Source organism: Centroberyx affinis, unplaced genomic scaffold (genome assembly GCF_046629955.1).
Source record: "Centroberyx affinis isolate AG114_WGS23_722 - 3 ecotype Tasmania unplaced genomic scaffold, CSIRO-AGI_Caff_v1 ptg001445l_1, whole genome shotgun sequence".
Lineage (NCBI taxonomy): Eukaryota > Metazoa > Chordata > Actinopteri > Beryciformes > Berycidae > Centroberyx > Centroberyx affinis.
In genome coordinates, this window is record NW_027279919.1 from 48,785 (window position 1) to 67,248 (window position 18,464).

The following is an 18,464-nucleotide window of genomic DNA, read 5'->3' on the forward strand; positions in this document are numbered from 1 at the left end:
TTGTCCAAGCAGGTTAAAATAAACGCAAAGAATTATTTGCAACTACTACTTGACCTAGGTAGGGACTAGTTTATAATTTTGCATAATGTGCATCTGACAAAATTGTCTTTTAAACTAGGTTTCTTTGTTATAGAGTGTCTACCTGTGCAGTTTAGATGTGTCATCATGATGTTTGTGCTGGTCAATGTGTGTACAACTTTTACAACCTTGAGGAATGTTCATGTCATCTGTGTTGTTCATTTGTAAAGAATGTCTGTGGCTAAACATAGAAGTGTTTTGGTGTCTTTAAGCAGCTGTGAGTGGTCAGTTTCTTTTTCAGTTATAAAAGCATTAGTCAGAAACACTGAGCTGTGTATTTCTGTGAGGGAAATGAAAGGGCTTCAAGGATTCTGTTTGTGATAATCCTGTCACATATCAATTTTCCTATCTGTACCAGTCATTACTATGTGTTTGATTTGTTTTCTTTTCAGTTCAATGGACACCTTACCAGCATTTAAAAAATAAAGATTATTTTCCAGGACAATTCATTACTACCTCATATTTCTGTTTTGACTCCAAATACATGGGCAGAATATTTTCTGAAGAAATCAGGCTTTTTAATTCACAAAAATGTTTGCAGTCTTTTTCTTTCTTATTTCCCCTCTCTATTATTTCTCTTATTTCCCCTCTCTCCCCATCTATTAATTTTCACATGAGGTATTGCAGGTCAAAAAAAAAAGAAAATCGGACCACTTGAGGCGATGCATCAATGACATGCCTTTGATAGTAGATACATTTTCAGTTCCTGTGGATGTAAAATGTTGTCACTGAGCCAGAGCAATATTTGATAAAAGAAAGAAATATTCCCTTCTGGAATGGAACGGCAATGGAACCAAGCAATGCACACAAAAAAAAAAAGAATAAAAGGAATTTCATTTGTTTTCCTGGCTTGACCTGCTGTGGTAGGATTTTGACTCATTGCTTTGTTGTGATGAGGTTTCATGATGGAACACAGTGCGCCGGCATTGTCATGATAAATAATGGATTTTTAATCTTGCGAGCAATTGCACCTCACACTGCTGGGTGTCCAAAGAAACCTGTTCCCTTGGGAGCGGGTGTTAGGCAAGCTTTCAGGTTACCCAGCCCAGAGTTTGAGTATGTAGTGCCAAGATCGATAAAAGACTCATTACTGAGAGAAACTTTCGACTGCAGCACCCAAGTTTTAAGGGCCGCTGTCATTAAAGCTCCCCAACAAAGCAATTCTTTGAATTGGTGTTTTGTTTACGTTGACTTGGGTTTTGCTGAATATCACAATATCAATATCTAATTGTTAGTTTTGTTAACTATTCTGAAACATTATTCCTAGCACAAATCTATCTATCTATCTATCTATCTATCTATCTATCTATCTTCCTTCACTCAGTTCATGATTCAGCTGTAATAGACCGTACAGGATAAAATCAACTTCAGTCAACCTGAGCTACATGTCCTATATAGCTACATCACTGCAATTATATTCAAATGTTACGGTGACATCCCATACCCGCCTGTGGTAAGTCACCCTGCTGTCTGATGTTTCCCTCTGCTGCCCACTGGAGCGATGATGAAAATGATTCAAGCCTCCTCACAGTAGCAGCCGTCAACGTGCCTTTGAGCAATGCACCGTATCCCCAACTACTCCACTGAACTACAGCAAAGCTACCCCCAAGAAAAATATACTTTTGTTAACTAAAGTTAGAAAAAGTAAGATAAGATAAGATAAGATAAAACTTTATTGTTCGTTGCATCGCATGCTCCAACAATCATCAACACTTTAGGAGCACACATGAGTCGCCAGCTGAGCAGCGCCACGTCACATGCTTCAAAAGTGAAGCAGGCGTAGTTAAAGTAGTTAAAACTCTGGAAACACGCATATCATATTATATGACAAATGTAGTGTTTTATAATACAAAATAGCATGACTGGAAAAGATACTACTGATTAGTTCAGCAGCGAGCTTATTGCAGTGGTGCAGGCTGGATACAGTGCAAGTGCTTTGTCTTTTGTCTTTGTTTGTACACGTCAGGATGAAAGAAAAAAGGACAAGGGGTCAAATTAGGTTTAACCAAGACATGAAAGGCAGGCAGAGATCAAATAAATAAATAAAAAGGATAAAATAAATGCAATTCCCTTCTTTTCTTTTGTAGGCATAAATGCAGCACTGCATTAGCTGCATTAGTAAGTTACGCCTCAAAATGACAAAGCAAGTAATACACTACTAAAAACAGATGAACATAGTTGAACATTTAGTTGAAAATAGAGTTAAACACCTAGAAAATATTCGCCAACGCTGGTGAAAAAAAAAAAATCATGAACATTTTAGCTGGAAATGTCATCAGAAATTAGATGGAAGAAGATGTTTTTTGGATAGAAAAAAATGATAAGCAGTGACTCAACAAAAGTGCCCATTCTATTTTTTTCTCCTATTGATGCAATCTACAGAAGTTGACTGGCTGTACTTAATCAATCATCCAAATTGATTTCCATCTGAAATGTTGCACAAGTGAACATTCTAAGTGAAAGCTTGACCGACAGTAGTTATTAATGCCATTATGCGTCATCCATTGTATTTTTTGTCTTCAACACTCTCCCTAATTATTCGCTTGGCATCTACTCCCCCCATTTCCATCATAATCTGCTTTTATGGAAGCATTGTCTTTATGATGGAGAGCAGAAACGTTTGTTATCATCTGGTGATTAGCATGAAGAACGACGCACTCGGTGGGAATGTGACCCATTCGTTCGCCTTCCTGTGATTGTTCATCCTGGCTGTTGGCCCTTTGCACCATCTGTTCATCAAAATATCATTAACACTTTAATTAAAGACCCTGGCTCTTTTTATGAGGAAGACAAGGGAAAGCGGATGTCATTTCCCCTTTGTTCGGAAGCCCTTGAGCTTAGTGGCCAATCATCCGCCACCTTTCCCTGACCCAATATGATATAAGTCTTTAGAACTGAGCTCACTTTACATTATGCAAATCGTTCCATACTCTTCTGTGCTTTTTGGGAATACTTGCTCAAACAAATGGTATACCTTGATGTACCAAGGAACTGACATACAACACAATAGCTTTATTGGCGGAGCCATCTGGGGCTAAAACACAAAAAATCCTTAAATGTGCATTTTGATGTGTCCATTATTTTCCACTTGGCCTTGGTGAATGAGTTCAAAGTGTTTTATTTCAGTTATGTACCAAATTTAAGTTAAGGATTAATTTATCTAAATATATCACTGTCAAATTACTTGTGATAATGACCATTGGTGAAATGTCTATCATCTGCTATACACTACATATACTATACCTATACCATCTCACACATGCTGCCTAGGTATAACCCAGCTGCTTTTGTAGTATAATTTACTAACTGACTGGAAGGTTTATTTCTACATAAAAAGCCTTACTTTTGACAAAAGCCTTCATACCAAAATAAATATGTACAGATTTCTTGATGCCCATAGATCCCCAAACAATTCCTTATCTGACTGTCAACTGTTTCCTCCCCATCAGTTAACCTGAAGAGAGTTACTTATTTGCTTTTTGAGTGACTATAACACTTGTGATTAGATACCAGGACGTCATGGGTTGGAATGCTGCTGTTTCCCCATTCCTATTCTACCTATTGCTTCATTACCTATGCAGTCTAGGTTTAGACCAATATTGACCCTTGGATATCGGCCAATCATTGCCATCCACCTCCACTAAGATATGGATGTGATGCAGTTTGTTTGATTACATATATGGGAAGCCCTTGACCTGATTTAATTCTCATGCATCATTTTGATGGATTTCACACAAATATGTATCAATATGTAATTAGTGTTAATATTAGTATTAGTCTGAGTTTCAACAAAGAGTTTTAGTGCTCCATGGTCTAAATGCTGTATCAGAGGATTCCACCCTGCCATAAATATAACTCAGGGCGAAACACTGAATAGCTGTAATTTGTTTTTATTTTATGACATGGCAATGGCCAAAATTCAACATATTGAATATTAGCACAAAATATTGGCCATCAGCAATCCCATCAACTCACACTAAAAGTCTTGTTTTTTTTTCCACTGAACATCTGCCAGGAGTGATTAGCATTTCTTGCAGGACAGAAATGTAATGGACTAAAGGATGTAGATGTGTAAGTATGTTTTGTGAGTGCTACAGCAGGTTTTGTTGTGCAAAGAGAATCTGTTCTGATGGTTTTCATGCATGAGAGATGCCCATTCTACCTGGAGCAGACACTAAAAGAACACTCAACATGATATAATTAAGATTGATAACCATATTGTACAGTAACTCCTTTCCATAGAAATGATTGATTTGCAATATACACCTGCAAAGACAGTACATTCATTACAAAGGGGAGTCATGCGATCAAATTAGAACGATATTAAGGAATTCATGTATGAAATCTGTTGGATTTGAAAATTAATCTGACCAGTTTACTGATTCAGTTAATAATTTGAGGGAATTAGTCACAACTTCATGCTCAAATGCTTAAGAAACCTCCATCAACGAAGCATTGCTTTTTCTCCATATTCATGAAAGGAAAGGAGCACGATAATTTCATTTTGATCCCCAGCTAATTTATCATTTCATCTGTTGGCATCAAAATGAAAATGGCATTTTTCTGTGTTGAAATTGATTGACTTGAGCTTTTGATACACGTACTAAGACTATGTGCTATTTTGTTTTATGTTTATATTGTCTCTAAACATTGGAGGAACTAAGGATTGGATTTTGAGTTATCATCAAATATTATGAATGTTGTTTTTCCTGCTGCCTCCCCTATGCAGTGTATCCTGCCCAAAATGTATGCATATTAAGACTAAGAAATTCCCAGTTAAGAGAAGATTTTTTCATCCAGTAAAATGCAAACATGTGCTCATTTAAGTCAAGGATAGACTTAAAAAAAATTCACACATAAAAGAATGCATTGTCTTCAACTTAAAAAAATAAATAAAAAACAGTTTCCAAACTGACATTTTTGTAACCTGACATCACCTCAATTCTAAATTGCCGATTTCTGATTGCCGCTGCTTTCTTCAGGTTGGCAATTTATGCAATTTCTTTCTCAAACTGCCCTCTGTCTTTCCCACAGAGTGGAACCTTATTACTTTACATCGGACAAAACTCAACATTGGCCTCAAATGTCAGCACCATTTACGGCGGTCGACAGTTTGGGGTCTCCTGAATCATTACCACCTCTAACCCCACCCGCAGTTCAGCAACCAAAATCTCTCTAGTTTCATGGATACAGACAGGTTGGGCGATTTGGGGGTCATGGTGAGCAGGTGGCAGAGAGACTGCCAAGGAAGGTCACATCACAGTTTGAATCCCTGCAATGGCTGATGTGTCCGGCCCTGTCAAAGTGTCCTTGAGCAAGACACCAAAAACTCTTTAGCTTCATGAATTTGAATACTTTGGGTCAATTCAGGCTTCTACAGTGTTACCATTTTAGTCGCATATGTTCCCCAAAATGAATTATGCTACAGCGCCTAGAAAATTGAAAAAGGAGCAGCTTGAGAAATCAAGTATGGATGGACATTCTAAATTCTGAATTGAAAAATTTCACAGCTCAAGAAAGAAATTTAAGAGCATGAGCTGTGAAATTTTTTCAGTCCAGTACATCTTCTTGGAAAAATACTGTCGAGGCCACTTGTGGGTTTCCACTTCTTAGCTCATATTAATACACATTCCCTGTGATGCCTCCGGTATTCCTGAACTTCCTGAACATTATATCTGTCCATGCTACATCAGGTGTCTTAGTAAAATACATCCAGAGGTGACCATTTTACATTTAACACTTATAATTGTTTACATTTTAACCCTAACCCTAAAAATATGATTACACCAGGTAGTCATGAACCAAAAAAACAGTTCATCCACCCCTTGTTACGATAAGATTTCCCTGGCACCACACCCATCATCTTGTGGCTTGAATCTTTCCAAAACAAGCAGGTAATGACTGTGGAGGGACCTCTGTCCTGTCATTTAGATGAGGAAGCGCTTTGCTCTCCCGCCGTAACGGGAAGGGTGCAACCATTTCACAGTGTCTGTAAACTCAGACTACAATCATCAACTCAGCTCCACGGGTTTCTCTAGAATACACTGTGTTCAATTAACCACCCCCCCCAACATACTCCATGATCACACCGGACACTATTTTAGTTCCAGCTCCAGCTCAGTCAGTCACCCTCACTCTCTGTCTCTTCTACACCAGTGAGTGAAAGTTTGTGAATAACTGAGAGTCTTAGTGGCATTTTTCTGATTTGACTAAACCAGATTCTGAGAAATGATTTGTGAATAGTAATGAATTTTGAGTAGCATTATGTTAGCCCAGCTGCATGAGAGGTGCATGATTTTCTAGCTCATGTTCAGATAAAGGACCTTTCTGGGCGTGCTTGGCAATCGAAACAAACAAAATAAAAAGTTCAATGCGTACTTCATCAGATTTGAATCACATCCATAAGACCAGGAAGATAGAAATGGGATCGCGTGTTAATACAGATTATTCACTCGTGCAGTTTTTCACGGACCTCGAAGAGCTTCAAGAGAGTCCAAACTCCCAGCTCAAAGCAGTCACTTTCTATCCAGCGGAGATTAATGGCAGGCTATTAACTGAGTGTAAATGTTATCCATACATGGCTGCAGATTCTGGAGGGCATTGGGCTTAAATCAATACCCTAGTTTCAGTAACATCATGTCACAGACTGGCAAGCACTGCAGCGTAGTAAATCAGAATTTCAGCGGCGCCAATAAAGGGGGTGGCCTGCTTTGCGGCAATGTTTAGTTAATGGATTTTTGAAACGTGGACATCCAGAGCTGCGGTGGATACCAGGCCAGGGGACGAGCGGTAAGATCAAAGCACAGGGTCTAGTGACAGGAGGAACATCAATCACTGTACCAAGGGACTTCTGTATGACTCTGGGACAAGTTTCTCATCTCTTCCTTTTCTCTCCTCTACAGCCAGAGTCATCAAGGCTGGACTGAACACGGTCCACAACTCCAATCATTCATAAATCTGCAAATCACTGTGAAATCAGCATGTATGTCTGCATGCAGTATTTCAATAGGGAATTAGTCAAATTTCCTGAGTTACATGTTTTTCATTGCTTCCGTTGAGGAAGAAATGAAAAGTACCTATACATTCCTATATGCTCATTTAATATGTAACCTTTGACCCATATTTACACCTTAAGTGCCTAAAACTCAAGAATACTGAATCTGTTTCACCATTGTAAGATTAAACTCTAAAAGTAACATCTTGTGTGTTTCTGTGAGCCTAGAATGGGCAAATACCCAAATCTCATAGAAAACATTGACCAAGTGGCCTTGACAAAATAATAACTTGTTGTCTTCTAGAAGAAGGTGCTCACCTCTTATTACGCATCTCCTTAAAGTGCTAGAAATATAATTATCATCTGTTTTTTCTGTCTTGTTCATATGACCTTATACGTTTTGACCAATAGCTTTATAATATATGTATTATATATGTATTAACATAATCATGAATATTCAGCACTATAAAACTCTGTGTAATCATCCATATTTTGAGTTCCTTGGCTCCCAACCTGCAGATTGAATAAACCTGTCAAACTGCCACTCTCTCTTCCTGAGTTTTCTTCCACACTTATTTTATTCAGCTGACACAACCACAATCTCTCTCTCTCAAGCTAGTGAATGATTAAGAAAAACACATATGGGGGAGCAGAGGGCACATACATTCAGGTCTCTCTTGTAAACGGTCTCTCTTGTAAAAGAGATTTTTGATCTCAATGGGACTTCCTGGTAAAATAAAGGTAAAAAAAAAAATAATTCTAGCTGCTTTCTGTAATTAGGACGCTAAGTGAACACACTGGCTTATTGTCAGATTAGAATGGCTTGCTATAATTGTTTCTGCACTGCATCACTGCATTGATTTATTTGTGGAAATCAATTTCTTTAAGTATAGTCTTTTAATAGAAAGTGGAGAGGATGTAGTCAGTTAATTGGGTAGCAAATGCTTTCACTTAGACTAATTTAAGACGCCAACTACCTTGTGATGCAGCTGGAATATTCAATAAGAAGATACGATCAATTTGTGTGCTTATGTGATTTCACTATAGTGAATAGTTTTACATCTTGTTACTTACTAAAATTAATGAGAGATGCATTTAAGACAAGCCACACACCCTGCATAATTTACCAGCTCTTTTTCAATATGTTTATTCCACCCTAATATGACGTCCTTGAGTTATTTCTGTTTTCAGCCATTACAAGGTCATAATAGCTTTTCCTTTGATACAACTTGTACAACTCTTTTATCACATGGTTACCAAATAAAGGGACAGGATGGATTGAATGTATGTGAACATTCATAGATGGAAGAGCAAGGCACTTGTTAATGAAGAAAAAAGTGAGCTGTTTCACTCCTGACAGAAGTATCCTTGAGCAAGACGCTGAACCCAAACCTGCTCCTCCAACACTGGTGAAATTAGTGCACATATGTGAGTCTCAGAAGGATTTGTGAAGAAACAAAGTCCTAATTACACTGTATATAATATGACAACTGAAGTCCATAAGCGGTTTTCCTTGAGGGTCCAAAAAAGACTACGCAGAGTTTGACAGATAAGATTGAGCCTGACAGATAAGATTGCACCTTGTACTGAGATTCGGGCTTGCTCAAGGCACACACTTATTATTCTTGAGATGACATTGCACCATCTCATCCATGACTCAAGAATGTATCTTTCCGCCCAATAATGTATTTCAGTCCAGCCCAAGGCCCTTCGTGAATAGTGTTAGCTTGGACTTGCTATGGCTCAGAAACAAGTCCCCATCTCAAGAACTTGTGGTATTAATTTTATATATTTTTTGTATGGCCTTCACTGTGAAAGAAGACAATATTGCTCAGTGTATTGCGATAACAAGTGTAATAGCACTTCCGCCCATTCCCTTTCACCTGTTCTGAACGATTCCTGCCAGTAGAAGGAAATTATTGGTGGAGGTCAGTCTTTATATAGTTGTTTGTTGTGGTCACAATCCTGAACTTTGGAACAACTTGCCTGAATAAATGTGATTAGCGAGCTGTTATGAAACAACTGAAAACTCATTTTCATAAACTTGCATTTAACTGACAACTTGCTATGTTAATTTTGCAACAGTAGGTTTGCTGATGTGTTTATTGGCAGTCCAATATAACGGAGTATGAGGCTTAATGAGCGAACGCTATCAGTTGTCCATTTCACTTTTGTTTGATAATGCACTTATTGGTAGCTGAGTGGATTTACAAGTCTGTAGTTTATTCTTCTTCTGTAATAATAATTAAATTAATGAGAAGGAGAGGGAGACAAAGAAAAAGGAGAACGTATCGTTATGATATGTGTACATATTATATATGTTGCATTGACATGAGCCAGCTCTGTTGATTGAATGAACTGAATGTGAATGAGATGCTGCATGTGTTTACCACACCTATCCCTGAAGACGTTTTTTGTTGACAAGGTCAATTTAAAGCCATGGCAACAGGCAGCTGCACACATCCATCTATTCATAACTGTCTTCACCATGTGGTTTGTCTTACCTTGCGTTGTAATTAGGACTGCAGAGGTGTATGTGATGTTCTCAGGATGAATGATGCTGTAAAGATCTTTGCTAGCTAATGAGATTCTCTCAGTCTCAGATGTCATGGCAACTAGGGCTGCAAAGCCCTCGGATGATATTGGACATATACATTGCAGCCACTAATGAGCTTGCAATTCATCATTGTATGTATGTTTTTTATACTCTTTTGTATTTTTTACAATGGATTTTATTGGCTAACTAAAACAAGGTCACAGGACGGATCCCCCGTGACAACCTGTGTGTATCTCTGTTGAAGTGTGCTTGTGCAACACACTAACTCCTACAGCACCAGCTGGGAAGCTATTTGACTGCCGCTCTAACTCACAAAGTGGGGCTGCATGCAGCACAGAAGAGCGTCCCATCCTGCCTCGTTGAGACTCTGTAGATTCACCCTATTAATCAAATAAAACTCTCGTGCCGGGTGCAGACACTTCTCCGTCCACAGGAAGTGGCAAATCATAACGTAGGAGTGAAATTCAAACTGACTCAGCAGCAGAGAAAGCTGAACTCGCCAACGTTAGATCTTTTGCCGCTGTCGTCTGTTCAGTATCCTTTGGTGTAAAGCGATCACACACCAGCCAGCTTGGTACAGATAACATGTTATGTGATTTCTGATTATTGAAGTTCAAATTTTTCTCAGTTGCCTATCGCTGCCATTTGGAGCCACTGACATGTTTTGTTGCCTAGTGCAGTTAATGCATGTTTCAGAGGGATGTTTGTATGGGTGGTTAATGCCACATCGATTCAGATCAAAATTTCATCAGTTACTTCACAGTGAAGTAATTGACAAAGATCAGAATCGATTGGCAAGATGGCAAAAACTAAGAAAATAAGGCCCAGGCTGAAAACTACCAGCCTCCTAGACCAGTGGTTCTCAATGTTTTTGGCTTATGACTCCTTAAAACGAAGCCATGCCTACTTGAAACCGTGTTACAGGTGTGCTATCGCAGTTCAACCGAATAATGTTTTTCCCTTCTCAGGTTGTTTCATTTGATTAATTATGAGAGAAAAAAGCAAACGTGAGAAAATCAGAAACAATAGATATTTGTATAGTACAGTGATTCTCAACCTTTTTCATATCAAGGAGCCCTAATTTAGTCCACATTAGGGCCACGGACCAGCATTACATTTTGTCTCTCTGTCATGGAATTCTGGACAAAATCACATCTAACAATAAAAATATTCTCAGATTTGGGTCTATCTGTATTGTAGGTAGAGAGATAACAGTGAAACTATGATCAAAACAGTCATTCTTCTACATTCTCTAATTGTGTTGTAAATGAAATAATGGTGAAGTTTAACAATTCATCAATTTGCCTGGGGACCCCCTGGAACCCCCCCAAGGACCCCTGGTGGCCCCCGGACCCCATGTTGAGAAACACTGGTATAGTAGATAGTTTTCCTATCCCATAAATCATCTTATAACCCCTGAAATTTAGATCGCGATCCCGAGGTTGAGAACCTCTGTCCTATAGGCAATAAATTCCAAAAAATATTCCTTTATCCCTAAAATAATCTCACGTAATAGAGAAGAAATAAGAGCCATACAATGAAGTACACACTGTCCATGGAGTTAAAACACACAGCATATGGTTAAAAACATAATTACCATATAATATAGCCAGCACATGTTGACTGCTCCTAGCATGTGGCTCCTTCTTCACATTGACATTAAACTGGTTTAGCGACTAGCTTGGACCGGGAAATGTTCCGTTTGGTAATCAAATCACCATCAGATTGCAATCTATCGCAACAGCTGTCAGCCTCTTAGAGGTGGCCTTGAGGATTTGAGGCACTGCTGCGCCTGCTTTGCATCACGCCAATGTTCATCCAATTAAGGCCACCACAGAACTCAGATCCCACTCTCCAACACAAGATCATGGTCAAAGCAGTGTGTGGAAATGACATGTGGGGGTTATCTGCTCTCTGCACAGTCCATTCTCAGTCAGGCATGTTTTATTAAAGCGATGACTGTCTGTAAGAGAGGAAATTGATTAGAGTATTCACTTGAGTGCTCTTCAATACAACTTGATGATTTTAAGGACGGGAAGGCAGCATTGAATCGTCCCGTGCCTGTACGCAAATTGGCTAATGGAAGACGGGGAGAGAATAGTATAAGATTTGTTAAGACTATCCTGTTCATCAGAGCATGTAGGAGTCTGTTCCTTGAGGTACTTAATGAGATAATGCACCTCTAGATCAAGTGGCTCCCGTTTTAAACCATGGAGAAGTAGTTGGATTTGAGTTACTACTGTAGATTGTAAAAAGATGGACGTAGTGAGTGTGACGTCACCCGTATGTTTCTGAAAGGCCGTTTTGAAGCCTAAAGATTGGGTTTACAATCGCGGCCATGTTCTTAGGATGTTGGAGCCGGAGCAGCCAAAGCGAGGCAGAGGATTGTCCACAGAGCCGCAGCGCCGCCTGCTATTGGCCCATAATCGGCAACCTGTCAATCACTGGACAGGCGACCTGTCAATCACTAGGAAAAGAACTCTGTTATATCCCGTTAATGACACAATTATTTTGCAAATCTCCATAAGGACACACATTAGAAGAACTTAAATTAGCTACTGAGACCATAACCTCCTGTCGAAAAAATGTGTGAGAAGTTTGGTTGTGGTCCCATTGACTTGCATGGACTTGGAGTCCAAGTGGACGTTTGTGCCAGATGTAATGAAATTCCCTCCAGGCGTTCCTGAGATATCGCGTTCATGAGAATGGGACAGACGTGAGGTCACAGTGACCTTGACCTTTGAACACCAAAATCTAATCAGTTCATCCTTGAGTCCAAGTGGACGTTTGTGCCAAATTTGAAGAAATTCCCTTAAGGCGTTCCTGAGATATCGCATTCACGAGAATGGGACGGATGTCCGTACGTACGTCGGTACGTACGTACGGATGGACGGACAGACGGACGGACAACCCGAAAACATAATGCCTCCGGCCACAGCTGTCGCCGGCACGGAGGCATCAAAAAGGAAAAAATCACATCCTTGGAAAAAACAAAAACAGATTCACAAAGCATAATAAATGAAACAATAAAACTACTACTACTTCAGAAAGCAGAATGGCTTGTTAAACACACTTTCTCTCCTCCCTCTCACACACTGTCCGATGCCATGCTTTCTTCTCTCTCTCACAACCTGTTATTATCGGCCAGAAAATCACAGCCAAGAATGTCATACATTCAGGATGCAACTCTTAGCTTTATTGAACCAGCAGGGTGGAGAAAGGGAAGAGAATTCCCTGCAGATAATGGTAGTGATTTGGCTTTCCTGCTCCTCTGAGATTGTGGTGATTACTCCTAAGTGTGGCTTTGACAGTGGTATTGATTGACCCTCATATTTATCATCCGATCACCTCTGTGCTTCATCCAGGCCGGACTAGCTCAAGTCCTTTGAGGACGTCACCAAAGCAGGTGGGGAGGCTATTTTTAGATGTCCTGCTTGCACTGCTGCAATGAAAGAAGCCCAGCGTAATTTGTATATACATTTTCATCTTTGCTACATCAATCTACATCTTTATGATGGAAATGGTGCAAATACCATGTAGAAAGATATTGGCACATATTTTTTTCTGATATGACCTTTCTCCTGAGAAACATTTCCACAACGCCAACCTATAACACACAGAAAATTGAAAGTGATCCGTCATGTGAAACATGGAGTGGGACACAGCACGAGATTGCATGCAGTGTTTTTCTTACCATGGTGTTCAGTGGCTGCACTGTGTAGAACTGGCCTGAAAAAAGACCACCCAGACAATAAAGCAGAGTGTGGTTGTGAATCTTTAATACTTCAAACCAAACTAATGAAGTCACCCCTGCAGTAGATGGGCCTTTCAACTCTGGAGTAGATGATGCTCTGCAGATACTTGCAATCTTATTACCTGGCAGGAGGGCCCTTAAAATACTGATTTGATCTGAAAGGCTGCTCCTCCTCTCTATTCTCTGCTCAGGTATCATATCTAGTATGATTGGGAGCTGACCATTATTACTGGTAGCATCTGCATACAGAAGCATTCACAATGAATATATACTACCAGTCAAAAGTTTGGACACAGCTGATTGAATGCACTATATGTTTTTCATTATCTTATATTTTGATCTAAAGGCTTGTGCTTAAATGCTTGAAATTTGTTTCTTCGACAAATATAAATAGTGAAGTTGAGGCCTATGTATGAATTTCTTTCCAAAGCCTTTGCCTTTCCATCAAGGCAAAGGCTTTGGAACCACCTTCACAGCTGGTTGTGTGTGATGCAGTGGAAAGAGAACGGCCTATTTGTGGCCCTATTTGTGAATCCAATGTATGCTGTAAGCAGACCCATATTGATTTAATATAACGCCATGTGAAGCGCCACAGGCACGGAACACATATTCTCATGATAATACATCCACTCATTTTACAATCTAATTAAAGGGTGAGATTCATGGTGAGGGCCATGTCAGCTTGGAACGAGTCCATCCCGCACAGCTGACCTGTTTCCCCGCCCCGCTTGGCATGTCACCTATCATTTGAAAAAGAGTAAAACCAAGAGATTTGTGTCAGAACAAACTGCTGTGGTGTTTCCTGATAAAGGGAAGATCAATCTCACAGTACACATGGGGGAATTTATTGAGCCTGCCCCTCAGCCTTGGAGTGATAAACAGCGGGACGAGCACTTACCTAGTGCCAAGTTCTGACAAATAAAGAAGTGAGGTGGGAGAGAGGAGATAGACCTGCGCTGCCCTCTTTTCCCTCTGGAAGATGAGCTACTTGTGATACCTGCATATATCAGCCAATGACCCCTGCTACGACTGAAAAAACATGTTGCGGCCCAACTGTATAATGTTTAGTACCGGGCAAAAACCAGATGAAGTACCCTGCAGTAAGTCATCTTGTTAGTTGCACTACAGAAGTCTATACATGAGGAACTTTTCAAGATGTCTCCCCTTATTAACTTTCTGTTGGAGTCATGGTTAAGCCCCTCTACACAGCCCAATTACAGAAAAATACAAAAAAAGAATAAAGTTCTGCATGGAGAGAAATGTGTTTGGTTTCTAAAATTGGTATTGGTATTGAAATGGCAAGATGAGGCTAGACTAGTCTAATGCATGCTCGAATAGATTATAAACACAATGAACAAATTGATTTCCAAATTAGGTGAGATTGTATTAAACAGACCTGTAAAAGCAACATGATTCCTGGAAACAAACAAAAAAGTATAACAAACAAAAATATGAGAGGCTTATTGTCTCTTTGGTAGTCATAAATGCCACGGGAAAGTGCCACGGATACTGATCCTGGTTACTGAAACTTTGCAGCTGATGATTGCTATAGACAAAGCAATCTCCAAATGGATTTCATGGGTTCATTTATCTCGGTAATGCTGCCTGGCTTCCAATCTGAGGAGAAAATCTGTCTATCTGTCCATGATGACCTGATCAAACCAGGGACATAAGAGCGATGTCTTCACTTAGTCCAGCTGTGCCGAGTTGCTTTTAGCCTTCTCTCTCCTCTCCCCCATTTATCCTTAAAATAAGGACCAAATGGACTAGAACCCATGCAACTTATTCAACGTATTCTTATCCAACAAAGTGTTTTTCTCCACGAAGGCAAGATGTTATTGTCCCAGCGCCAGCAGTTCATCAATAATATTGCATTTCTCAGACAACCCCGTTTTGTCCTTTATTTTGTCTTTTTTTTTCATTTTAGGAACAACGAAAAAGGAAAACAACAATTTAAACAGAAGCCAAATTCAATTTCTGTTGTTCTGCAAGTAGCTGTTGATGGCAGGGATGTGTGAGAAAAATGTTCCATAAGTACACAGGCTGCCAATCTTGGCTGAGGCAGCAGCACTGCTAGATTCAAACTTTTCATTTTTCCAGCACACAAATTAGATGTTTGATTTGAACATATCATTTTTATGATTTACAAACTAGGATAAGTCTGATTGATTTTAATCCCCTGTCTGCTGTGATGTGACGACTAAATTGAAAACCATCAAGTCAAAGCCAGAGTTCCTTCATTCCAGTTGCTCTCTCATCTACCCCAGCTTCCTCCCAACTGCCTCTAAAACCCCTGTCCAAGGTGTTAAAACCTTATAATAACTATTTTTCAGACCAATTTTAAAGCCATCACTTGCCATATTTTGTAGTGTACGGTATAAGCTGTTGGGATGGATGCTATTAGTGACTGTTTGGAGGTCTGTCCATTTTTATTCATCATCAAATCATCTAAAATAACATTTTTAACATGCTCATGAATATAATTATGAACAAAAACTGGATATGGTCCTGGTCAGCGACAGCTTAAATAGACGGAACATAGGGGGAACAGGTTTTGACTGCTTCTGAATGTCTGTATGTAAATGAGGCAGCCGTTCTTGATAATGTGATTGGATGAGATTTGCATGCTGCTCTTAGGATGTCAGCTTTGATAGTTTGCTGCTGCATCATACCAATTTGGAACACTACAGTTAAACCACAAATGATACCCACCATACCAACAATATCAACCATTCAGAAAACAAATCTGCTCCAAACACTGTTGTTTTGGTTACTGAGTAATGTAAAATTATTGAGATTGATGTAAATGGACCGGCACAGTGCAGCTGCATAGTAAATGCAGCAATAAACAGCACTAATGTCCTTTTCTCCTCCTCATCTCTTATTAATATCCCAAATCCAGAGAGCAAAAAGTGTGTGCAAAAAAAACTGCATTCATCTCTCAGGATAAAAAAGTATTCTTGTTAAATAGAATTATTAAAATGTACAAAGCAATAAGAAATTATAAATATAGCTACTAGCAGCAATATGGCCTAGAACAGTTTAGCTGTTTAGCCATGAGGGAAAAAAGGAGAAAAGGAGGTGAAAAAGGAAAGAAAGGAAAGAAAAATGAAATCTGTTAGGCCTAAATGATGCATTTAACCTGTTCGAGGCACTTCACGTATACTAGCCAGCATACATAGGTGTAAAGTGTCACATTATGGTTGCACCAGTCAGCTCTCAATCTCAGGACCGTTGTCGCCACAGGCAGGTCATGAATTTGTTGAGCCAGCTAGGAAGTGATTCCACCTGTGTGTTTTTTTCACAGTATGACTTCATGAGTGCAGGGTTTTAAAAAGCTGGGGGCATTTTGAGTGTTCCTGTTGGTCTTAATGGACAACTTTTTTTTTTTTTTGCCATTGTTACCTGTATGTAAAAAATGTAAATGCAGACTGAACTTATTTTGTCAAAATGGCAGCCTGCACCATGTCTCTTCTCATATCTTCATCAAAAAAAAAAAAAAAATTTATTACAGATGACCTGGATGATGGTCTTAATGATAATCTAGTTCGATGTAAGGGTTAAAAATTCATGTAAAACACCTGTGCACAGTACAATTTATAGTAAGACAATTATAGTCACTGTGGGCTCTTTTTTTTTTTTTTTAAACCTTATATAACATTTAAAATTGAAGGTCTGCAGATCATTTGGAAGCTGGTTTAGTGTCATTACAATTTACAGTATTAGACTTAGTTAGTTTTGCAGTTTATGAGAAAAACTTATGATTAACTTCATAATTTCCACTCTGGAAATTGTACACCTATAGCAGGCTTATTTTTAATGATTTATTAAAGTTTTTCACTTTGGACGGATGCTGTAGCACCACCATCTGCAACCTTGGCCCCATACTACAGTACATGTCGTTTGGGACTAAACCAGACGGATCTGCAAAGTTTGGAAAGAAAGAAAAAGAAAGAAGGAAAAAAAAATAGACACATACAATAACAAGAGGCTGCCAGACCTTGAGGCCCGGCCGCCTAATTAACAGAGAAGTTTTTGGACTGGTTTCACAACTGGATGAATCTTGATGCATGAAACTCTAAAGGAGCCCGTGGCCAACTTGCCCTCTTTTGGAAATGGCAGTGAAACGGAGAGGAGGTGGTGAGTATCTGTAATGAAGTACATGCACAGAATTGCAGAGGTGCAGCGAGGGAGAGACATGCTGTGTCGCGTCATTTTATATTCCAATCATTTAACATGCATTAACTCCAGCCGGTGTTGGAATACATCTGCCGACCAAAACGCTAAAATCAGTTCCACACTAGTTATGAAACACAATTATAAATCAGCCCGCAGATCAAATGGGAGAAGGAAGAGACGTATTTTGCTCTGCTCATCTCTCCATCCCGAAGCGCATTCCTCTCATGTCAGCCGACCCACGGGGGTTTAAAAAGTCATGTCACGTTATTGTGTTGTGGCACAGGAACTGATGATGGGGAGCATGTTGCTGGAGGAGCTCCGTTTGTCATGTGGAGTAAAACCGCGTTCTTGGCAGTTTAATTACGGCGCCGGGGAGGCTCTCCTTCACGCACATCCGCCGCGTGAGTGTCTGGGACGGAGGATGGAGAGTCCCACACACCCACGACGAGACGGCCCCTGCTGGCCGGGGGATTCTTCACCAGCGGCCAGGCTGTAAATCAGACGGTGACCCCGTGGAAGAGAAGGGTGACGGATGGTTCAGCTCCCTGACCACATTTCAACGAGTTTCACAGATTCTCAACACTGCTGAATTTTCTTTACCAGTCAGTTAGATTGTGAATGGAATGACTGTTGATAGGATGCTGAGCTTTCATCTGGTTGCAGGGAATCATCCTGAAGGACCAAGAAAACCCATTGTGCAGCAACACTAACTCTGTTCTGCCACAGACACGGCTATGATTGCTGCACAATCATAGCCTTGATTCAAATAAGTCTCTATTTAATGCATCAACAAAAATGTTACTATGGCTTTTTAGACCTTTTAGACAACAGTTCCCTAATTCCTAAAAAGGACATACAGTATGATAGCTGTGAGTTACACCAGTTATGACCAGTAAGCATGG